This window comes from Macaca thibetana, chromosome 3 (assembly GCF_024542745.1).
Source record: "Macaca thibetana thibetana isolate TM-01 chromosome 3, ASM2454274v1, whole genome shotgun sequence".
NCBI classification, from domain to species: Eukaryota; Metazoa; Chordata; class Mammalia; order Primates; family Cercopithecidae; genus Macaca; species Macaca thibetana.
Genome location: NC_065580.1, coordinates 160,948,797 through 160,974,332, shown reverse-complemented (window position 1 = coordinate 160,974,332; position 25,536 = coordinate 160,948,797). Strand labels below are relative to the sequence as shown.

General features: G+C 45.8%; 1 protein-coding gene across 1 annotated transcript in view; it reads left to right on the top strand.

The window, feature by feature from the left end:
• Positions 1-2,106: 2,106 nt before the first annotated feature.
• LOC126951561 (carbonyl reductase [NADPH] 1) overlaps positions 2,107-25,536 on the top strand; it is a 61,893-nt gene continuing 38,463 nt past the window's right edge. The window contains exon 1 of the mRNA XM_050785759.1: positions 2,107-2,111. The gene's annotated coding sequence lies outside the window, so the exon portion shown is untranslated. The remainder of the gene's footprint in view (positions 2,112-25,536) is intronic.

The window sequence follows — 25,536 nt, the reverse complement described above, 5'->3', positions numbered from 1 at the left end:
TATGTAAAATGGTGGAGACATTTAAGATATTACTCTGTCACAACTTGATCCATAACACATCAATATACAAATACCATGGGTTAAACCATACCTCTAAAATAAATCAACTATACGTATAAGAAAACCCCATATGCATGGGAGAAGATGATACTATTTCTAGTCTTTACTCTTTTATATAGGGAGTATATAATTTCCATTGAATTGAAATTCCATTGAATTGAAAGGGACTTCCATTCACTCAGAAACGCTCGGACATTCATTTTATATCCAAATGATAAAGTATGTCAAAATACGTATCTTAGAAACCACTTGTATTTAGCTTCTGATGGGAGAAAAAAATGTGGACACAGCATTTAATAAATAAGGTATGAGAGCTTTTCACTCAATATTCTCATGATCCAAAAATCTGCTGCTGCTAAACTTAAAAGCAATTACTGTTTTATAAACAGTGAGACATAATCCAGAAGGCACTTAATCCAACATGTGTGAAATCTGTGTAAATCATTAAAAGTGACTAGCTGATGGAGATTTCTGGTTTCTGGCACTAAATCACCATTGGCCCATGGTTCTTAATATTTTTCTTCATCAAGGTACATGACTATAAAACTCCATAAGGATTAACTAATACCTGTTTTGCAAATGGCCTAACGTAGCCAAGAGGCAGTCTATAACATGTGATCATTTAAGAGAGAGGTAAGGTCCTGGAACTAAATTGTCCTAAATTGTGTTAAACTATATGCCCACGACAGATTTAACTCCTCCCTACTGATAGATTTTTCTGAAGGGCATAGTGCAGTCTTTCTGGCAGCTCACAACATTTTTATCAGGCACTCCACAATTGACACCATCAAGGTGAAAATATGCAGGTGCCTTCTTAGCCTAACTAATACCATTAGCTCAGATTTCCCATTTATCTTTTCATCCTTTATTATTTTCTCCTCACTTCCAGCATTGGATTACTTTAAGTCATATTTCTTTATATAACCACACTTTCATCCAATGCGTGCCACCTCCCATGGAAGTTTTCTCTCTTTTTTTGTTTTTGTTTTGTTTTGTTTTCTGAGACGGAGTCTCACTCTTGTTGCCCAGGCTGGAGTGCAATGGCGAGATCTCGGCTCACTGCAGCCTCCATCTCCCGGGTTCAAGAGATTCTCCTGCCTCAGCCTCCCGAGTAGCCGGGATTACAGGCATGCACCACCACAGCCGGCTAATTTTGTATTTTTAGTAGAGACAAGGTTTCTCCATGTTGGTCAGGCTGGTCTCGAACTGCCAACCTCAGGTGATCCGCCTTCCTCGGCCTCCCAAAGTGCTGGGATTACAGACGTGAGCCAGAAAGTTTTCTCTTGAAGCTTCTCCAATGCTGGAGAGTTATGGTGACTAATATCTACTAACAATCATTAGCCAAGTGCAATGATAGGAAAGAAGACATAGTTGTAAGTGAAACACAAAGAGAAACAGCGCATAGCACAGACTTTTTAGGAAAAATATTTGTATACTCATGACATATTTTACCATAGGGCACCTGATTCAACACAAATATGGCCGGTGATGGCATCGAACTGGGAAAGCACTCATTGCTAACACACCCTCTAAAGTGCGAAAAACCCAGGCCATTTTCTCTTGACAATGGCACTGAGGTTCTGAAGAACTTCCACAGACAGGCCCTATACTCTCCAATTTCTTTTCTAATTGCTGTTACCAAATGATTGACCCAAAAAAGCAAAATATAGGAACATTAACTACATCCTCGTATTAGTAATCTGATGGCATTTTACGTCAGTGAGGAATATTTACAGTGAGCAGTATAAAATATTCACGTCCAATTTCCAAGTGAAAACGACTTGTTCACTGGGTTCACCATATGCTTATTTATAGGCAACTCTGGTATGAATCATCATTATTCATTCATTAATTCATTCAACAAATATTCCTTGACTTTTTACCAGAAACTACTCCTGCTCCTGGGAACACATTGCGAAATATGCAGACAGGATCCCAGCCTGCAGGAAGCTTCCGTCCAGCATCAGCACTAGACGGCCAGCAGTTTAGAAAGTGAAAGACTACCTGGGGCTTGGAAGCTGATGCCGGTGGGGGGAGCGGAGAGGGGGGGGAGGGGAGGGAAAACGGCAGGTGGTGGGGGAGGCGGGGGTGGGGGAGGGCGGGTGGTGGGGGAGGCGGGTGGTGGGGGGAGGCGGGTGGTGGGGGAGGCGGGTGGTGGGGGAGGCGGGTGGTGGGGGAGGAGGGGGTGGGGGGGAGGCGGGGGTGGGGGAGGCGGGTGGTGGGGGGAGGAGGGGGAGGGGGGAGGGGGGTGGGGAGGAGGTGGGGTGGGGGAGGCGGGGAGTTGGGGAGGAGGTGGAGTGCGGGGAGGCCGGGGCGGGGAGGAGGTGGGGTGCGGGGAGGCGGGGGCAGGCGGGGGCAGGCGGGGGCAGGCGGGGGCAGGCGGGGGCAGGCGGGGGCAGGCGGGGGCAGGCGGGGGTTGGCGGGGCGCGGGGAGGCCAGCATAGGGAGGTGAATAACTCCGCCTATAGCAGAAGCAGGAAGAGAGCTGGCCAGAAGGCATGCACCCGCTGGAAGACCGAGAGAGAGACGGTCAGTCTACCGCGTAGCAGTTACATCAGACTGAGCCACTTCCTGTTTACTGGAGACTATACAATTCCTGCCTCCTCCTCATTTGGGGCTGACGCCGTTTTAAGCCTCAGCCCATCTGCACCCAGGCCCTCATTGAAACAGTGTGTTGCTCCACACCGCTTTGTGCGGGCGCTCTCAGGGTTCCAACAGATCCAAGAGCCTTGCAGAAAGCATTAAGGTGCTTTTCTCTTTGGCAGAGTTTCTCTTTGCTCTGATCTTGGAGACATCCCTCTGCCTAGTGGAAAGATAAGGAATACAGAAAGAATGCAAGGAGATAGGCCAACGTGAGATTCTCCTTCATGCACTCAAGAGGACGATGTTGCAGTAAGAGCTAGTCTTTCAGGCCGGACTGATGACCTGAGAGAGAGTGTCCAGCTTTTCTCCTCCCCTTGGCATATCAAGAGCCAGAGGTGGAAGACTAAAACAGGAAATGTTATAAAAACTGTTCAGGCCGGACGCGATGGCTCACGCCTGTAATCCCAGCACGTTGGGAGGCCAAGGCAGACAGATCACGAGGTCAGGACATCAAGACCATCCTGGCTAACACGGTGAAATCCCATCTATACTAAAAATATGAGAAATTAGCCAGGCGTGGTGGCGGGCGCCTGTAATCCTAGCTACTCTGGAGGCTGAGGCAGGAGAATGGCGTGAACCTGGGAGGCAGAGCTTGTAGTGAGCCAAGATCGCACCACTGCACTCCAGCCTGGGTGACAGAGGGAGACTCCATCTCAAAAAAAAAAAAAAAAAAAAAAACTGTTCAGTGGTTGACCAACAAGAAGTGGTAAAGTAGGAAAAATGGGGACAGAGATGCCAGGCGGAAAGATGCCAGGGGTAAAGTGGGAAAAATGGGAACCTGAAGCCAGGAAGTCAAGCCAAGCCAACAGTTGTCCTGTTTTTCAATGAGTATATCCTGTCTTTCCCCATGTGTCAGGTTATAGAAAGAGCAACCTAACAGCCTGCCCCATATACCAATCCAGAGCTTGGAGATGTCCTAGCAAATTCGACAGCTCAAAAAGCAGTCTGGGCTAGGATCACGTGAGGCAAGGAGTTTGAGACCAGTCTGGGCAACATAGCGAGATGCTATCACTACAAAGAAATTAAAAATTAACCAGGAGTGCCAGTGCACACCTGTAGTCCCAGCTACTCAGGAGGCAGAGGTGGGAGGATCGCTTGAGCCTAGGAGTTCAAGGTTACAGTGAGCTGTGATCACACCACTGCACTCCAGCTTGGGCAATAGAGCAAGACCTTGTCTCTAAAACTCTTTAAAAACAAAAAGCAGGGCCGGGCGTGGTAGGTCATGCCTGTAATCCCAGCACTTTGGGAGGCCGAGGTGGGTGGATCACAAGGTTAGGGGTTCGAGACCAGCCTGACCAACATGGTGAAACCCCGTCTCTACTAAAAATACAAAAATTAGCTGGGCATGGTGGCGGGCGCCTGTAATCCCAGCTACTCAGGGGGCTGAGGCAGGAGAATTGCTTGAACCCGGGAGGCAGAGGTTGCAGTGAGCCGAGATTGCACCACTGCACTCCAGCCTGGGCTGAGACAGAGCGAGACTCTGTCTCAAAAAAAAAAAAAAAGAAAAGGAAAAAAAAGTCAAAAACATTTCAAAGGAAACCTTGAAGATTGGCTGTCCCAGGCCACTTCATTCTCACATGGCAGAGACCCTGAGCCGAGAGGCAGTAAGCCAAGTACCTCCCTGGCCTTGTGGATCCCAGCCTGGGGCCAGGTAGAGAATAAAGCTCAGGGGTCTGCAGGTAGAAAAAGCCAGCCAGGGATAGATAGCAGATGTGTCCCCGAGATAGTGCCTGAGCCCAAAGAACAGACCACGAGTTCACCAGTTACAGACAGGAGAATCAGCATAGTGGAGAAGCTGTGTAAACACGCAACCCCACCACACACCCTGCGACATTTTGGGGACGACACAAGGGGCAGCGCTTTGAGCATGTTTCTCTTTGGGCTGTTACCAAAAGAAGCTATGCAAATTCAATGGGGACTTTTTTAATTAAATTGGATGAGACAAAGATTTAAACTGGATGGGATTAGAAGTCATATTTTACCCAATAACCTGTGGAGTGGGTTCAGGAAAAGACCAGATCAAAGTAAAGGCAGGGTGGCTCAGACCTGTAATCCCAGCACTTTGGAAGGCGGGTGGATCACCTGAGGTCAGGAGTCAAGACCAGCTTGGCCAACATAGTGAAACCCCATCTCTACTAAAAATACAAAAACAATAGCCAGGTGTGGTGGCTCATGCCTGTAATCCCAGCTTTTCAGGAGACTGAGCCAGGAGAATCCCTTGAACCTGAGAGGTAGAGGTTGCAGTGAGCTGAGATTGCTCCATTGTACTCCAGCCTAGGCAACAGAGCAAAACTCCGTCTCAAAAAGAAAAGAAAAGGGGAGGGGAGGGGAGATGAGGGGTTACATTTTGTCTGTAGCATGAGTTAAAGAGATTACCTGGCTGGATGCAGTAGCTCATGCCTGTAGACTCAGCTACTCTGGAGGCTGAGGCAAGAGGATGCCTTGAGCTCAGGAGTTCGAGGTTGCAGTGAGCTATGATCTCACTGCTGTGCACTAGCCTGAGTGACAGAGCGACACCATCTCTAGTTAATTAATTGGCTAATTAAGTAATTGGTGCTCTTCTTGTTCCCATTTTACAGATGAGGAGGTGGGGCACAGGATGGACGAAAACTTTCCACAGTCACAGAACTAACAAGTGGTGCTGAGGACTCAAACCCAGGGAAGGCCACTGTAGAGCCCATGCTGGTCATCCATATCCCCAAGGCCCTGGTCAGAACACAGCTAAGCAGACGACTTGGGTCATCAGGGTGTCATTACATCCAAAGGAAGACAACCTGTGACGTTTCAAAAGCAAAAGTCCCCTACCAGTCAGTGAAGTTACCTGATTTCTCAGTATCTTATGCCCAGTGACACGATCTGCCCTCAAAACTTAAAAAAAAAAAAAAAGTAAACATAAACACATAACAGCAGCAGCAATAATTAAAGATGAGATGAGAACAATTAAGAAAAAAGGAAAGTTAGGTCTCCTGTGAGTGTTGTATTTTTAGGGAAAGAAAGAGAGGAAGAAGAATGATTTTTCTTTTGATGACTATATCAAACTCTGAGGTTTGATTAAAGAAATGACCTTGAACCACAGTAAAGAAAAATAAAAGACGATTTCCAGTAAGTATGCCAGTTCGAATTAATGATTTACTTTTTATTTTTAAACTGAATTCTGCAGAGATTTACATGCATTAGGTTACGATGATTAACATCTGAAATTTGACCTTGAAATAATCTTTACATTGTAAATTCTTAATGATCAAAACAAGGTTCTCAGTGATTAAAACATATTAGTAATTAATTATTAAAGGAGAATAATTGCAAATACAACAATCCTAAAATCTCAAGGCTTTTAAAGCATTTGTACAAATGACTGGACATTTTTTAAATTTGAAAAAAAAAAAAAAAAAAGGCCCTCCATCTGATTCTCATTTTCATTGTCAATCAACAAAAAAGGTATGCAATTCTCTTCTCATTTTCCATTGTCTTGCAAGCTAGAAATTCTCACAAGTACCTTTGATCCCATCAAAGCCAAAGAAAGAAAAGAAAATTGTCCTGTACAGATCTATGACATTAAAAAGTAATCCCCAAAACGTCTTCTCTAAGGTTAATAAAAAGTCAGCAGTTTTGATCATTTTTTAAAATCAATTTATAAATAATTTAGTCACTTATAGATGGGACATGATCCTCCTGCTATCCCTAACTACTCTCATGCCAAAACTGGTCATAGCACAAGTGGAGCTACCTAGCAAGCTGATCTGCCCAAATCATTTCTACTGGGTTACAAGATTTTAAGAAATAACCATGTCTCACACCATAGAGAACAATAATTCAACCAGATATCTATCCCATGTATTATAGGTACTCTCTCTCAAAGCTGTAACTCTTTTTAACTTGGATAGTCTCACCTAGAGTAGATCTCTTGTTGACAGAAGGAACCCCAGAATGTGTACAGGCCAGGGCTGATTGTGACTTCCACTGGCTGAGGTTGTCCCAGGGCCAGGACGAGGGTCACACAGGTGCACTAGCCTCCCAAGGGCTGAGCATGTGTGGTCAACCATCTGGAGGAAGATATAAGTACATCCCCTAAATTCTCCCCAATCCAGTCCCTTGTCCATGGAGTTTCATTAGAAGTGACAAAGTTGAATGAAGAAACACAAAAGCATTTGATCTCTGTCATTTCCTGCATTGTCAAACATTACTTTTTGCAATTTGCTCTTTGTTGATATTTAGCTTTTTTTTCCAATATAAAGGTGCAATATTTGAAATGGTACCTGTATTAATTTTCTATCACTGCATAATAAATGACCATAAACCTAGTTATCTTAGCACAATACGAATTTATAATCTCACAGTTTCTGAGGCCAGGAGCCCAGCACATGTTAAGTGGGTTCTCTGCTCAGGGTCTCACAAGGCTGAAATCAACTTGCTAGCCAGATTCATCTTCATGTGGAGGTTCAACCAGGAAAAGTGCCATCTTCAAGTTCCATCAGATCGATGACAGAATTCATTTTTCTGTAGCTCTATGACTGAGGTCCCCATTTTCTTGGCTAGCCATCATCTAGGAAGCATTCTCAGTGACTAGAGGCTGCTTTCAAGCCCTTGACACATGGTGCCCTCAATAGGCTCTCTCCACTTCAGATCTATCTCTTCAGGAAGGATCTAAAGATCTAGTTAAGGACTCACCTGATTAGGCCAGGCCCACCCAGGATAGTCTTTCTTTTAATTGCCTCGTAATCAGTTGATTTGGGACCTTGATTATACCTACAAAACCCTTTCACATTTGTCTTATAACATGGTATTCACTGTCCCATCCACACTTAAGAAGGAAGGAGATTATATAGGGTATGTTCACCAGAGGCAGGAATTGGGGCCATCACAGAATGTTATTGGTTGCATTCCTCTGGAGAACGCTGGCACATACACAAGGTTAGTGTGTGAGTTACAATTTGGGTCCACTGTGCATCTCCCCAAACCCAAACTGTCCCGTGTTTTAACTACCTTCACACGAGGGGCAAGAATGTTAACCCTCAAGGATGCTTAAACGTTCAGTTCAGCCCAGAGGGCTCTGGCAGACTTGAATTCCATGTAACCTTGAGGTTGTTGTTGGTTTACTTTACCCAGAAACCAGTGACTATCACATCCCCCTTGGGAGACTTTTCTGTAGGCACAATTAGTGTTCTCAGCCTGATGACACAGAAAGTGGAAGACAATAAACAGAGAATGCTCCTATTGCAATGGATATGATATTAACTATCAGATATGCTTTCAGCGGCAAATGACTAAAACCCTAACCAAATGGGGCTTAAACCACAATAAAAACGTGTCCATATGAGGTATGGAGACAGAGAGGCTCCAGGTTGATTATTCAATTGCTCATAAAGTACATGGGTTCTTTCCTTCTTTCTCCTCTGCCACCCTTAGGATGCTGGCTTGGGAATATCTCCCATTATATTCCCAGAGAGGCTGCCATAGATCCAGGTATCACACAGTGATGAAATCTAGAGGCACGAGGTAGTCCTTCTCACCTGCCTCTTTTTACCTTTTAGAATAGAGGCTGAGAAGAGCTAAATTGCACTGCAAAATAGTGAAAAACACCAATGCTTCACAAATTATTCCACAAAAAGAAGACGAAACACTTCCCAACTCACTCTGTGAGGCTAGTATTACCATGATACCAAAACCATCACAAAGATATTACAAGAAAAGAAAACTATAGGCCAATATCCCTTATGAATAGAGATACAAAAATCCTCAACATAATACTAGCAAACTGATAACAGCAACATAAAAACAGGTTTATGTACTGTGACCAGGTGGGATCTATCTCAGGAATACAAGGTTGGTTGATATGAAGATCAATCAATGTAATACACCTTAATGGAATAAAGTGCAAAAACCACATGATCTGACCTGAAAAAAGCACTTAACAAAACCCAAAACTCTTCCATGATAAAAACAATGAATAAAGTAGAAATAGAAGGGAACTTTCTCCACCTGACAAAGGGCATATAGAAAAACTCATAGCTAATATCATATTTTTCATTGTAAATTTACAAATCGTAATTGTATATATTTATGACGTACAAAGATTTATGATATATTTATACAATGTGGAATGATTAAATCAAGCTACTAACATACCCATCACCTCAAATACTTATCATTTTTTTGTGGTGAGAACATTTGAAACTTACTCTCAGCAATCTTGAAATATACAATACACGGCCCGGCGCAGTGGCTCAAGCCTGTAATCCCAGCACTTTGGGAGGCCGAGACGGGCGGATCATGAGGTCAGGAGATCGAGACCATCCTGGCTAACACGGTGAAACCCTGTCTCTACTCAAAAGAATACAAAAAACTAGCCGGGTGAGCTGGCGGGCGCCTGTAGTCCCAGCTACTCGGGAGGCTGAGGCAGGAGAATGGCGTGAACCCAGGAGGCGGAGCTTGCAGTGAGCCCAGATTGTGCCACTGCACTACAGCCTGGGCGACAGAGCAAGACTCCATCTCAAAAAAAAAAAGAAATATACAATATACTATTGTTAATTATAGGTGCCCTGTTGTGCAATTGGTCTCCGAAACTTATTCCTTCTAACTGAAACTTTATATCCTTTGACCATAACCTCCCTGTTCTCACAACCCCATCCTCCAGCAACCACCTTTCTACTCTCTGCTTCTGTGAGTTTGATTGTTTCAGATTCCATATACAAGTGAGATCATACGGTATTTGTCTTTTGGTACTTGACTTATTACATTTAGCATAATGTCCTCCAGGTTCATCCATGTTGTTGCAAATAAGAGAATTTCCTTCCTTTTAAGGCTAAATAGTATTCCATTGTATACATATACCACATTTTCTTTATCCATTTATCCACTGATGAACATTTAGGTTGATTGTGAATAATGCTGCAAGGAATACGGGAGTGAGGTATGTCTTTGACATACTGATTTCAAATTCTTTGGATACATTCCCAGAGATTACTGGATCATATGGTAATTCTATGTTTAGTTTCTTGAGGAATCTTCATACAATTTTCCATAATGGCCGTACTAAGTTATATTCCCATCAACAGTGTACAAGGGGTTTCTTTTCTCCACATCCTTGCCAACACTTAGCTTGCATCTTTTTTATGATAGCCACTCTGATAGGTGTGAGGTGATATTTCATTGTGGTTTTAATTTGCATTTGCCTAATGATTAGTAATTTGAATTACTAATTAGTACATTGAATTACTAATTAGTAAGTTGAAAGCTTTTTCATATAGCTGTTGGCCATTTGTATGTCTTCTGGGTTTTTTTGTTGTTGTTTTTTTTTGAGACAGAGTCTCTCTCTGTCGCCCAGGCTACAGTACAGTGGCATGATCTCAACTCACTGCAACCTTCACCTCCTGGGATCAAGTGATCCTTGTGCCCTGCCACTTGAGTAGCTGGGACTACAGGCGTGTGTCACCACATCCGGCTAATTTTATGTTTTTGGTAGAGACAGGGTTTCACCATGTTGGCCAGTCTGATCTGGAACTCCTGAGCTCAAGCGATCCACCTGCCTCGGCCTCCCAAAGTGTTGGGATTACAGGCGTGAGCCACCATACCCAGCCTGTAGGTCTTCTTTTAAGAAATGTTTATTCAAGTCCTTTGACCATTTTTAACTGTATTCTTCGGATACAGTCAACTGTATTATTTGGATATTAACCCCTTATCACATGTATGGTTTGTAAATATGTTCTCCCAATCTATAGGTTGTTTCTTCACTCTGTTGTTTCCTTTGTGGTGCAGAAGCTTTTTAGTTTGAAGTAATCCCATTTGTATATTTTTGTTGTGCCTATGATTTTGGAGTCAAATTCAAAAAAATAACTGCCCAGACCAATGTCATACAGTTGGACCCTTATCTCTTAACATATACAAAAAGTAATTGAAATGAATCAAAGTCCTGAATGCAAGAGCTAAAACTCTAAAACTCTCAGAAGAAAAAAATAAGCCTTCAAGACCTTCAATTAGGCAATGGTTTCTTTGATATGACACCAAAAGCACAGACAACCAAATAAAACAAATAGATAAATCGGACTTCATCAAAATCAAAAATTTTGTTCTTCGAAGGACACTGTCAGGAAAATGCACAGGCAACCTACAGAATGGGAGAAGATATTTCAAATCATGTATATCTGTTAAGGGTCTAGCATCCACAACATATAAAGAAATCTTAAAACTCAACAATAAAAGGATAAATAATTCAATTGTTAAATGCAAATCAAAACCACTAGATACTTCCTCACACCCACTAGGATGGCTTCAATCACAAAGACAAAAAAACAAGTGTTGGTGAAGATGTGGAGAAACTGGGACCCTCATACATTACTGGTGGGAATGTAAGATGATGCAGCCAATTTTTTTTTTTTTTTTTTGAGACAGAGTCTTGCTCTGTCACCCAGGTTGGAGTGCAATGGCATGATCTCAGCTCACTGCAACCTCCGCCTCCTGGGTTTGAATGATTCTCCTGCCTCAGCCTCCCAAGTAGCTCCGACTACAGGTGCATGACACTACGCCTGGCTAATTTTTTGTATTTTTAGTAGAGACGGGGTTTCATTATGTTGCCCAGGCTGGCCTCGAACTCCTGACCTCAAGTGATCTGCCCACCTCAGCCTCCCAAAGTGCTAGGATTACAGGTGTGAGCCACCGTGCCTGGCCTGTGCAGCCACTTTTAAAAACAGTTTGGCAGTTCCTCAAAATTCCACTCCTAGTTATATATCCAAGAGAATTAAAAACACATGTTCACACTAGAACATGTATAGAAATGTTCACAGCAGCATTATTCGTAAGAGCCAAAAAGCGGAAACAACCTAAATAAATGTTCATCAACTGATGAATGGACAAATAAAACATGGTATATCATACAATGGAATATTACTCCACATAAAAATTAATGAAGTACAGAGACATGCTGCAACATGGATGAACTTTGAAAACATTATGCCGAGTGAAAGAAGCCAGTCGCAAAAGGCCACGCATTGTATGATTCCTTTACATTCCTTTGTTATATGACCCAGATTCCTTTATTATATGAAATACCCAGTTTCCTTTATTATATGAAATACCTAGAATAGATAAATTCATAGAGACAGAAACTAGATTGGTGGGTGCCTGGGGCTGAAGGGAGGCTGTGGTAGGTAGTGACTGCTGATGGGTATTTCTTCTAGGGGTGATGAGAATGTTCTGGGATGAGAGTAGTCATAGTTGTACGATGTTGTAATTATACTAAAAACTAGTGAATTTTGCACTTTTAAAGAGTGAATTTTATATGTGGATTATATCTTGACTTTTTTTTTTTTTTCTTTGAGACGGAGTCTCACTCTGTCACCAGGCTGGAGTGCAGTGGCGTGATCTCAGCTCACTGCAACCTCCTCCTCCCGGGTTCAAGCGATTCTCCTGCCTCAGCCTCCCAAGTAGCTGGAACAACAGTGCGTATCACCATGCCCAGCTAATTTTTTGTATTTTTAGTAGAGACAGGGTTTCACCATGTTAGCCAGGATGGTCTCGATCTCTTGACCTCATGATCCGCCTGACTCAGCCTCCCAAAGTGCTGAGATTACAGGTGTGAGCCACCACGCCTGGCCTATATCTTGATTTTTTAAAACACAATGAGAATTCGAAGTTCCCAAGAATGTTCTGAAAGGGATGTCGTCAGGATACAAGAGAAAAGAAGGAGAAGGGGTGAGATCATGAGGTCATGAGGAGCACAGGCTTATGGGCTGGTGCAATGGATGAGAAGTCAGCTTCACAAGGACTGGAAGGCCTTGAAACGCAGAGCTGCTAAGGTACAATTTTAAGTTGATGCTGCTGTGTGTAACAGGGCTCCCCTCCAATCCCTCTTGTGAGACCGAGGACACAAGCTCAGAAAACAGAAGGGAGCCTCACACCTAGCGAGGAGAAGGCACGCATGGGCGCTTAGTGTAAGGCGTGTTGGAGTGACGCAGTGAACGTCTCAATACTCTCAGCAGGCCGGGTGCGGTGGCTCACACCTGTAATCCCAGGACTTTGGGAGGCCGAGGCGGGTGGATTACTTGAGGTCAGGAGTTTGAGACCAGCCTGGGAAACATGAACCCCATCTCCACTAAAAATACAAAATGTAGTTGGTCATGGTGGTGGGCGCCTGTAATCCCAGCCACTCAGGAGGCTGAGGCAGGAGAATCGCTTGAACCCAGGAGGCGGAGGTTGCAGAGATCCAAGATCGCACCAATGCACTACAGCCTGGGCGACACAGTAAGACTCCATCTCAGAAAACGAACAAACAAAAAATCCTCCAAAGAGATTGAAACTCCTGTGGGGGCCATGCTCCCTTCAATAGCATACTGCTCCAGGATAATCCAACCTGTGTCCGAGTTGTGAAAACAGAACTCCTCAGGGATCTGCTATATCCAAACTATTCCAGAGTCCCAACTGATGAGCTTTTACTGCAAAAGCCATTGAGAAACAGATTCTTTTCTCAGTGCTCTTCTGAAGGGTGAGCAAATCAATCTTACTTCCTAGATGTGTCAGCTGGATCAAGTTACCCAGGAAGAAACACCGGAGAAATGAGTCCCTGACAGGTCCAGGTGGAAGTTCTGTCCACGGCTCTCAATCCAGCATGTTTTGTTCCAATCCACTATTTCTTTAAAATTGCTGAGTAAAATGTTGGATATGACTCAGGCATCCCGAAAGTCTCAAAGCTCTGAATATTCAACATCAAGTTAAAGAAGACACAAGATACTAGGCTTTTTTCCCCCATTGTCAAAATATGGGGCGTATGCCGCTGCAGGTTGAGTATCTAAAAAACCATGATGCTATTTTATAGTCATGGAATCAATCATGAGAATTCACAGTCTTGTGAACAGGGACTTCTCATATTTGATAAATGACTTGATTGCTGTGTTTCTGATTAGTGGCTTTTCAAATGCATTACAAATGTTGCAAACATCCATTAGTCAGTATTTATCAACATTTTAGGAACTGATTAAAGTGAATCAGTGTTTCAGAAACATAGAGGAACTACTTGTGCTGTGAACTCAACAATGAAGACATCCAACAGATCCTTTGGGAAGAGAGAAATAGACAAGAATCTTAAACCACCTTCCTTTTGTTGTTGTTGTTAGACAGAGTCTCACTCTGTCACCCACGCTGGACTGCAGTGGCATGATCTCGGCTTACTGCAACCTCCGCCTCCCAGGTTCAAGCGATTCTTCCTGCCTCAGCCTCCTGAGTAGCTGAGATTACAGGTATGCATCACCACACCCAGCTAATTTTTGTATTTTTAGTAGAAACGGGGTTTCACCATTTTAGCCAGGCTGGTCTCAAACTTCTGACCTCAAGTGATCTACCCAGCTCAGCCTCCCAAAGTGCTGGGATTACAGGCGTGAGCAACCATGCCTGTCTTAGATAAAAAAATTATTTACAAAAATAGAAACTGGCCATAGGTTGCCAACTCCTGGTATAGAGTTTTGTATAACATCAAAGTGGCTCTTGGTATGTGATTGTTCCAGAATTCCTCCAGCACAACAGATACAAGGGAAGGACCTCAGTCCCTGGACTGCATCATTTCCTTTGGGGAAGTGCACGTGTGCCCGTGGAACATGGAGGAAGGCATATTAATAGGGGGTAGTATGGGTTTAAAAGCCTCAAAACTGTGTCATTGATGCTATGCTCTGTTCCTGGAAGGGAAAATGCACAGACAGAGGAACCAGCTGGTAGAGTATGATGATAACGGGTTTAGGGTGCCCAGTCACCCTCACTGCAAGGCCTCAGTCACGTTATCCCTGCTCTCTGGGCCTCAGTTTAATCAGATGATTCTCATTTGCTGGCTATATGATGTCCTGCTCTGGAAAAGCATGTAGCTTAGAAATGAGACAGCATGTGAAGGTGTTACACCACCCCCCGTGGACGGCTGCCACCATCCTTCAGCATATTTTCATCCAGAAGAATAAACATCCTCAGAGAAATACACATGAAATGCAAAGCTTGAAGTCATAACTCAGTACATAACAACCTGCAAACCAGTGCAGGTTTACGAGCTAGCTAATAAAATAAATCATAGTCGTGTTTTTAAAATGACTTTTCATGTGTTGTCATTACTTCTCAGGCATACTGTAAATTAACTGTGAAGTGCTACTTCCTGCAGGGAGGTTTTTTCCCCCCCAAATAGAAAGAGGTTGTAAGGCTAAAGAATGCAGACACACATCATGTCTGCAAAAATCATTTTTAAAAAAGATCAAATGTAATATTTTCTTTCAACATGTACAACTGCTTTGAGATTTTCCATTCAAGCAGCCTTGAACACAGCCTCCAGCATTTGCCAATTACTCCTGACAAATACCATTTGGGCCTGAGTGATGTTGTAAGTGAAATAAAACAGTGGAAGGAAAAAAACCAGAACATGATAAAAGGAATTTTTTTTTTTTTTTTTGGTCTGCTGAGAACTTACTGTAAGTTATACATTCAGGAGGGAAGGTCCTGCTTCCTGCCAGTGACGGACTCCATGTGAGCTGGAGTTTGAAGGTGACTTTTGTTTGACAGTAATAGGAAGGGAAGACAAAACTCAGTTTTCATGTCCCTTGAAAGGGAGTCAGCTCTTTTTTCTCCCTCACAAGGAGGAAAAAAAGTATATAAACAAAAGAAGGGAAAAAGGGACACTAGGCCCTGTTCCCCGTCATTCTGCACAATACACACTAATGGCTGAAAACAATCCCATGAAATCAGCCAAGCCAGCATGCCCGGGCGGCCAGCAGCCCCGCCTGCCTCCATACGTGAGCTCTGAGCATGTTCGAACCAGCTGAAGGCAACCAAAGCCACAGGAAAGAGAGGGCACAGTCAGCTTTCAAAGTACAGTCATCTGTTCCCCCCCACACCTATATCTCCTGAAGTTTCCTCCTTTTTATTTTATTTATTTATTTTTATTTATTTATTTTTTTTTTGAGACAGAGTCTCCCTCTTTTGTCCAGGCTGGAGTGCAGTGGTGCAACTTCGGCTCCTGCAACCTCCACCTCCCGGGTTCAAGCGATTCTAGTGCTTCAGCCTCCCAAGTAGCTGGGATTACAGGCATCCACCATCACACTCGACTAATTTTTGCATTTTTAGCAGAGACGGGGTTTCACCATGTTGGCCAGGCTGGTCTCAAACTCCTGACTTCAAATGATCTGCCCGCCTTGGCCTCCCAAAGTGCTGGGATTACAGGTGTGGGCCACGGCGCCCGGCCAAGTTTCCTGCTTTTCTGAGGTTCCTGTCCCAGAATCTACGATGGCCAAGACAAAGGAAAGGTGAAGTCCGCTCCCCCTCCACCACCACCTTTCCCAACATCCTTCTCTGCTCCCCGTTCTTTAAGACTCTGGCAAAACTCAAGCTCGACCTCAGTGCTGTGGGGAATCAGAGAGCAGCCAGGGGCAACGACTGGAAAGAGCCTGGGTGGTGACTGTGCATGGTGGCTCATGCCTGTAATCCCAGCATTTTGGGAGACCAAGGTGGGAGGATCGCTTGAGGCCTAGAGTTTGAGACCAGACTGGGCAATATGGTGAGACCCCTGTCTCTACAAAGTATGTTTAGAATTAACCAGGTGTGGTGGTGCATATGCCTGTAGTTCCAGCTGCTCAGGAGACTGAGTCAGGATGGTTGCTTGAGCTCAGGAATCTGAGGGTGCAGTGAGCCGAGATCATGCCACTGCACTCTAGCCTGTGCGACAGAGCGAGACTCTGTCTCAAACAAACATACGCACACACTCACAAAAAAAAAAAAAAAAAAAAAAGAAATTCAAGATCTCAGGCCCTGCCTAGACCCACTGAATCAGAATCTGCATTGGAACAAGATTCCTATGTATGTGAAAGTTAGAAAAGCAGTGTCTTAGAGGTGTGACTGACTCCAGGGATCAAGCCAGTTGGATAGGTTATGACCTGTCTTCTGGGCTGTCCATCGGCAATCCCTTCAGCTTCACCTCCCAGGTTCGAGCAATTCTCCTGACCTCAAGTGATCCGGCTCAGCCTCCCCGAGTAGCTGGGATTATAGGCGCCACCACCACACCTGGCTAATTTTGGTGTTTTTAGTAGAGACGGGGTTTCACCATGTTGGCCAGGCTGCTCGTGAACTCCTGACCTCAGGTGATCCTCGGCCTCCCAGAGTGCTGAGATTACAGGTGTGAGCCACCGCGCCCGGCCGAGATCCTGAATTTCTAATAAGCTCCCAGGTGCTGCTGATGCTGTGCTCTCAGATCAGCCTGTGAGGAGCAGGGTTCTAAGGCAAACAGCCCCAGTCAATGAAGCTGAAAGCATTTATTTAGCTTCCTGGGGGACATTTTTTGGTGGTAGTGGCCTCCTTTATAGACGTCTGCCCTGGGGACCTATAAAAGAAAGAAGATAAATCCTAGCAGTTGCCCCCTGCCAGCACTTTCCTCCTGCTGGTATCAAAGACACTGCCTTCTAATTCAGAGACAGTATTTCTTCTCTTGCATGATTGCTGCTATGGTTGTGAGTCAAGACTCCCCGACTGGACTACATGGTGGCTACCTATTCTTAACATTGAACCACAACAATCCAAAATCACTTGTGGCCAGGTGTGGGTGGCTCACGCCTGTAATTCCAGCACTTTTGGGAGGCCAAGGCGGTTGAATCACCTAAGGTCAGAAGTTCAAGACCAGCCTGGCTAACATTGCAAAACCTGTCTCTACTAAAAAAAAAAAAAAACAAAACATTAGCTGGGAGTAGCAGTGTAGTGCACGCCTTCAACCCCAGCTACTTAGGAGGCTGAGGCAGGAGAATCACTTGAACCCAGGAGGCAGAGGTTGTAGTGAGCTGAGATTGTGCCACTGCTGCATTCCAGCCTGGCGACAGAGCACGAAACTGTCTCAAAACAAAACTTGTTATTCCAACCTGAATACTTTTTTTTTTTTTGAGACGGAGTTTCGCTCTTGTTGCCCAGGCTGGAGTGCAAAGGCATGATCTCGGCTCACCACAACCTCCACCTCCCAGGTTCAAGCGATTCTCCTGCCTCAGGCTCCCAAGTAGCTGGGATTACAGGTGTGAGCCACCATGCCCTGCTAATTTTGCATTTTTAGTAGAGACAGGGTTTATCTATGTTGGTCAGGCTGGCCTCGAACTCCTGATCTCAGGTGATCCGCCTGCCTCAGCCTCCCAAAGTGCTGGGACTACAGGCATGAGCCACCACGCCAGGCCTACTCTTTTTTTTTTTTTTTTTTTTTTTTTGAGACAAATTCTTGCTCTTCACCCAGACTGGAGTACAGTGGCATGATCTAGGCTCACTATAACCTGGGCCTCCCAGATTCAATTTTCATGCCTTGGCCTCCTGAGTAGCTAGGATTACAGGCACGAGCCACCACACCTGGCTAATTTTTGTATTTTTTAGTAGCGATGGGGTTTTGCTGTGTTGACCAGGCTGGTCTGGAACTCCTAGCCTCAAGTGATATGCTCACCTCAGCCTCCCAAAGTGCTGGAATTACAGCCATGAGACACCGTGCCTGGCCCCAACCTGAATACTCTTAAATAACGTCTGAATTCCATATACATAACCACCATCACCAGTGAGACAATTCCAATCAGATAAACAGTAATGTATACCTTTCTCTACTCCAATTAAAAAACAAACAAAAAAAACCCTTCAATATTGTGATATTGAATATTGGCCTCATCGAGGTCTTGGTAGCACTCTAGATCAACATGCCAAAGAGAAAACAAACTTCCACTCAAGACGAAGCCAGAATGTGTATCAATTGCACGGGGCCAGGGAAGAGAAGGGTATCAGGAGGGAAGAAAAGCATTACAGCAGCTTCCCGGTTCACAAGTTGAATTTGTCTGCACATAAAAGCAGATGACAGAGCCTCTGATCAAGTCCAGCTGACCAAAGAAATCATTTCAAGTGAGGCCACCAGCGTCAAGTCATCGTGTGATACTGTACTGATGTTGTACTGAGTCAGTCCACATCACCAGCCATTTGGGGGATCTACAGTGTCTCAGTCACCTGTGGACAGAGAAGCTCAAGTGCACCCTGTTTTTTTTTCACTCTACCTTGAGGCCCCAACCTCTGATCAATCATGCACCTACCTCTAACAACAGATGGGCCAGGCCTCCCCTTGGTCAGCAGAAATGGATTCTTTCCACCTCACCACAAAATGCTTCACGTTCTTATTCTAGAAACACCTGGCAGATGAGAAGCTAGGAGTCACTGGATGCGTCCCTCTGTCTCTGTTTGGGTGGTCGGTTTCAACTCCTTAAAAGCCATCCTTCTGGCCGGGCTCGGTGGCTCATGCCTGTAATCCCAGCACTTCCCAGCAATTTGGGAGCCCAAGGCAGGTAGATCACCTGAGGTCTGGAGTTCAAGACCAGCCCCATCTCTACTAAAAATGCAAAAAATCAGCCAGGCTGGTGGTGCATGCCTATAATTCCAGCTACTTGGGAGGCTGAGGCAGGAGAACCACTTGAACCTCGGGGGTGGAGTTTGCAGTGAGCAGAGATCGCACCATTGCGCTCCAGCCTGAGCAACAAGAGTGAAACTCCCGTCTCAAAAAAAAAAAAACAAAAGCCGTCCTTCTTTTCTTGGCCTGCCTGAAACAGCCTGAGTCCACCTGCTATCAATTAGGATAGAAACTGAAACCTGCTACCCGGTGTGAAAAGTCCTTTCCTTCTCAAAAGTAAGGGCTAAATATATGCCTTTATTTGTGGGTCCTCTGTAGGCAGAGCCAGGATGGTTCCTGCATGGTTCTCACCCCTCCTCCTCTCGCTATGACCTCTGAGCCACCGCTGCCCTCTCCAGCCCCTGCCCCACCTGGCCAGGTCCCTTCCGAAGCAGCTATCACCTTGAAGTGGTGTTAACCGCCCAAAGGAGAGGGTGAACGTTGGCATTATCTCCCAGAAGAAACGCAGAGAGCTGCTTTTGCCTTGTTTAGATGCTACTACTATTTGGGAAAACCACTCTCTGCTGCCTGACTTGACCGAGCCTCCGTACCCAGGTCAGCTCGGCGGTCCTCTCGCGCCATCTAGCGTCCCAAAGGTGGAAGTGATTCAAGCACGTTGCAAAGTCCCACCAGGATTCCACAAGATCCACCTGGTACTTCCCAAGCATCAGCCGACACACTCTGGACACGGAGAGGTGTGGCGCCTTTTAAGGGAGACACGTGGAATTAACATTTGCTAATCACTTGTTGTGGGCTGGGGGCACTCACTCCAGCTGTATTTACTGAGCCAAATGATAAAGAGTTGATCTCTGGATTCGTCTGTGCTCAACATGAAGTGGTACTGTTTAAAAGACCACTTAGGCAGCATGAACTTGTGTAGTATAAGAATTGACACTCTTGGTTAGGCCTGGTGGCTCTCGCCTGTTATCTCAGCACTTTGGGAGGCCGAGGCGGGTGGATTGCCTGAGCTCAAGAGTTCGAGACCAGCCTGGGCAACATGGTGAAAACCCATCTCTACTAAATACAAATTAGCCGGGTGTGGCGGCATGTGCCTGTAATCCCAGCTACTCGGGAGGCTGAGGCAGGAGAAGTGCTCAAACCCGGAAGGCAGAGGTTGCAGTGAGCCGAGATCACACCATTGCACTCCAGCCTGGGCGACAGAGCAAGGCTCTGTCTCCAAAAAAAATTAAGAAAAAAAAAAAAAGAATTGACACTCTCCAGCTTGCCTCCCACACCTCCGAAAACCAGAAAGTTCCAGCTGGGAAAAGGTAAAATCGCTTGCTCCCATAACCCAGAGGTTCAGAAAGGGGACTTTGGTGAACATCGGTCACGTGGAAGCTTTAAATCTCCAACACCCCGGTGCACCCCAGGCCAACTAGCTCAGACCCCTGCAGTGGGAACCCGGCCTTAGAAGTTGTTAAAGCTCCGCGTTGTGATTCCAGGAAACAGCAAAGCCGCCAACCACTGCTACAGCCTTTACCATCAGAGGCTTGGAAGGCAAAGACGTCCAGTGACACAGGTCTCAGCCACAGCGCGAGAAGCAGAAGTCTACGCTGCCTGTCCCAAACACACTCCCCTAGACCCAACCTGCTTCCTCTGTGACATCCTGAACCCCCTTTTATCTGTCAGCAGTTTAGTCTCCCTTTGTGATTATCACAGCAAAAACTGGAATTGGTGACTGTCCCAATCATTGCTGAGTAGGCTTTGTTTCTCTGGTCTTGGCCCTATCTTCTGAATCTGGGCATTAGGAAGAGATTTCAGGGTTCTGAGCAGTTTCTGTGGTACCGAGACAATGTTTTCAACGGCAACAGGAGAGCCTCTCCCCCAGCACGAATTCCACAGAAATGGGAGAAGGCATGCTTTGGGCTCACTCACCCCTTCTCGGCCCTCTAATAACAGGTATGCCCTGTATGAGATCCGGGTTGTCAGTGTGATGAGGAGGGGGCTATAAAACTGAAATGGGACCATTCGAGGCGAGGCTGCAGTGAGACAGACTGGCTCGCTCTTTGCCCTGCGGCTAGGCCAGGGGGTGGAGCTGCCCGGTTCCTCCAGAACAGCCTGCAAGGTGAGGCAGTCACGCAGCCTTTCACAAAGCAAAAACCAGACAACACAAATTGCTGGAAGGCGGCAGGTCCCCTCCCATACCCTAGACTGCCTAACTCAGGAGGCAGAAACAGGTATCACACATCAGAGGCAGGAACTCAGACACCAGACACTGCTGGGTTCTAATCCCTGCCATGTGATGTGGGAGAAGTCATTTGACCCGTCTATGCCTCAGTGTCTTCAACTCTAACAAAAGATGGAATACCTACCTCATAGAGCTACTGTGACAATTAGATGAGAAAGGGATACCATGCCTGGCACCAGGAGGACACAGTGGCTGTGAGCCCCACTCCACCTTTTTTTTTTTTTTTTTTTTAACAGACAGGGTCTCACTTGTCACAGGTGGGTGACAACCATTTGGGTCAGTGGCATGCAGGGGTAAAAGAATTTACCAAGACAGCTGTAGGTAAAGAAAGGCGGATTTACACGAAGAAGAATGAAAACACGTGAGGAGGCAACGGGCGGATCAGCAGAGGAGCTGACTGCCAGACAAAGGTTCCTAGAGATTGATAGGATGGTTTCAGCTGCAGAAGGCTACACGCAATACTGATAACGCCAGGGCTGCAATGGAGCTAACGTGCCTTTTTCTATCAGCCAAGATGTCTCATGATAAACGGAAGTGTTTGATGTTAAGTTGGGTGCAGGAGGACTGTGGGTAATGTACGTTATCTGCACTGGAGGGCTATGTGTCCTGGACCATGAAGAAAGGGAGGCTGATAACTTACCTGCTTTATCTCTTTAACTCCCTCAGTCCCACCAGCCTGACTCCTTTGGCCTAATTAGGTCTCCAGAGATTTGTCATCCAGGCTGGAGTGCAGCTGTGTGATCATAGCTCAATGCAGCCTCAAGCTCCTAGACTCATGTGATCCTCCTGCCTCGGCCTCCAAAGTAGCTAGGACTACAGGCACGCAGCACCACACCCAGCTATTTTTTTTTAATTTTTTGTAGAGATGGGGGTCTCACTATGTTGCCCAGGCTGGTCTCAAACTTCTGGCCTCAAGTGATCCTCCCACCTCAGATAGCAACAGCACCTGCTACTATCTACCTTGTTAATTACAGCCATCAAGGTGTGGAGTGGTAACCTTACATTTTTATTAAATACATTGTATTTTGGGGACTTTTTTGTTTTTTGGTTTGAGACAGAGTCTCACTCTGTTGCCCACGCTGGAGCGCAGTGGCATGATATTGGCTCACTGCAACCTCCGCCTCCTGGGTTCAAGCGATTCTCCTGCCTAAGTCTCCTGAGTAGCTGGGACTACAGGCGCCCGCCACCACACCCAGCTTATTTTTTGTGTTTTTAGGGGTTTCACCATGTTTGCCAGGATGGTCTCAATCTCCTGACCCCGTGATCCACCCGCCCCAGCCTCCCAAAGTGCTGGGATTACAGGCGTGAGCCACCACGCCCGGCCCAGGAGTTGTTTTTCTTTTTTGTTTTTTAATTTTCTTATAGCCTAATGTTAAAACTACATAGAACAAAAGGATATTAACACAAGAAAATAGTGAAAGGTTGTAACATGAAGATGAGAAACGCCCTCTGAAAGGTGAGAGGGATGAGCACAGGAGAGGAATGTGTTGGTGAGGGCAGGCGCTGGTGTGCTGTCGGTGGGACTCAGCATGTCTGGGGGACGCTGGCATGTGTGTGAGGGACACAGGAGTGTTGTGTGGGGGATACTGGCGTGTTGTGTGGGGGATACTGGCGTGTGTGGGAAATGCTGGTGTGTTGTCTGCAGGGACACTGGTGTGTTGTGTGAGGGGTACTTTGATGTGTGTGTGGAGGTTGCTGCCCTACTGTGGGGGGCTCTGATGTGTGTGTAGGGGTTGCTGTCCTATTGTAGGGGGCACGGATGTGGGGGGTCGCTGTCCTATTTTGGGGGGCACGGATGTGTGGGGGGGTCGCTGTCCTACTATGGGGGGCTCTGATGTGTGGGGGGCTCTGATGTGTCGGGTGGTCGCTGTCCTATTGTGGAGGGCTCTGATGGTGTGGGGGTCGCTGTCCTACTGTGGGGGGCTCTGATGTCTGGGGGAGTCGCTGTCCCATTGCAGGGGCCGCTGATTGTTGGGGGGTTGCTGTCCTATTACGGGGGCCGCTGATTGTGGGGGGCTCTGATGTGTGGGGGTCGCTGTCCTATTGTGGGGGCGCTGATGCATGGATAGACAGTGGGCCAGGCTGGAGATAGATGCATTGGTCCTGCTCCTTCTTTCCTCCCTTTTTTTCCCTTTAGTTCCCACAGGGCGTTCTGGACTGTGGGCTGTAAAAACAATCCTTTCACAAGGGATTCCTGACAAGGCTGTTCAAATATCAGCCCACAAGTCACGGGTTCTGCTACAGGTTCCCCCTCGGGACAAAACCTGCTGTCCAGCATTTACCTACAGTATGGAAGGCAGCAGCTGACCACCAAGGAGGAGCCAGAATTGCCTCTCTGGACCCCAAGGGCCCCCAAGGGGCACGGCCAGGAGTTTCAGTGAGAAAGCCATTTTCACAGAATTACAGACCTATTTTCTATTTCTATTTCCTCAAACATCACTGCCAGCCTCCAGACTTCACACCCTCCACAGAGGAGGGCCTATTCTATGCTTAGCTGGAAAGAGTATCGAGGAATGCCTCCCATCTCCAATCATCCTTAACTTCTTGCGGTCTGTCCCCTCAGGCCAAGTCAGCAGTTGGAGGTTTACCACCCAAACTCAGAACCTGACACCAACAGGGGTGCGAGTCTTTAGGAGCCTCAGGCACACCCAAAGCACCAGCAAAGAGAAAACCAAGAAAGATGGCAGGGGGCATCGGGGAGGGCGGTGGTGATTAGAGAATAAGGAAGAAAACAGCGCCATTGGTTAAACAGCAGTGCAAGCTGCCTCTCCCTAGGTGGGGACAGATGGGTTTGCTGCCCTCAGAATGATTTTACAAGAACAACTTGCCACTGGAGTCTTGGAGTCCAAAACAAAAGAGCAGCCAAAAGGAAGTGTGTGGAGCCACAGGTTTCTTGCAAAGGGTCTGTGACTTCACATAACTAGCATTGTCTACAGTCTCATACTACTATTCTTCAAATAAATGCAGATCTGCTGTGCTGATGGAGTATTACTCAGCTGTAAATAAATGCAGATCTGCTGTGCTGATGGAGTATTACTCAGCTGTAAATAAATGCAGATCTGCTGTGCTGATGGAGTATTCCTCGGCTGTAAATAAATGCAGATCTGCTGTGCCGATGGAGTATTCCTCGGCTGTAAATAAATGCAGATCTGCTGTGCCGATGGAGTATTCCTCAGCTGTAAATAAATGCAGATCTGCTGTGCCGATGGAGTATTACTCAGCTGTAAATAAATGCAGATCTGCTGTGTTGATGGAGTATTACTCAGCTGTAAATAAATGCAGATCTGCTGTGCCGATGGAGTATTCCTCAGCTGTAAATAAATGCAGATCTGCTGTGCCGATGGAGTATTACTCAGCTGTAAATAAATGCAGATCTGCTGTGCTGATGAACTCTTACTCAGCTGTAAATAAATGCAGATCTGCTGTGCCGATGGAGTATTACTCAGCTGTAAATAAATGCAGATCTGCTGTGCTGATGAACTCTTACTCAGCTGTAAATAAATGCAGATCTGCTGTGCTGATGGAGTATTACTCAGCTGTAAATAAATGCAGATCTGCTGTGCTGATGGAGTATTACTCAGCTGTAAATAAATGCAGATCTGCTGTGCTGATGGAGTATTCCTCGGCTGTAAATAAATGCAGATCTGCTGTGCTGATGGAGTATTCCTCAGCTGTAAATAAATGCAGATCTGCTGTGCCGATGGAGTATTACTCAGCTGTAAATAAATGCAGATCTGCTGTGTTGATGGAGTATTACTCAGCTGTAAATAAATGCAGATCTGCTGTGCCGATGGAGTATTCCTCAGCTGTAAATAAATGCAGATCTGCTGTGCCGATGGAGTATTCCTCAGCTGTAAATAAATGCAGATCTGCTGTGCTGATGAACTCTTACTCAGCTGTAAATAAATGCAGATCTGCTGTGCCGATGGAGTATTACTCAGCTGTAAATAAATGCAGATCTGCTGTGCTGATGAACTCTTACTCAGCTGTAAATAAATGCAGATCTGCTGTGCCGATGGAGTATTACTCAGCTGTAAATAAATGCAGATCTGCTGTGCTGATGGAGTATTACTCAGCTGTAAATAAATGCAGATCTGCTGTGCTGATGGAGTATTCCTCGGCTGTAAATAAATGCAGATCTGCTGTGTTGATGGAGTATTACTCGGCTGTAAATAAATGCAGATCTGCTGTGCCGATGGAGTATTCCTCGGCTGTAAATAAATGCAGATCTGCTGTGCCGATGGAG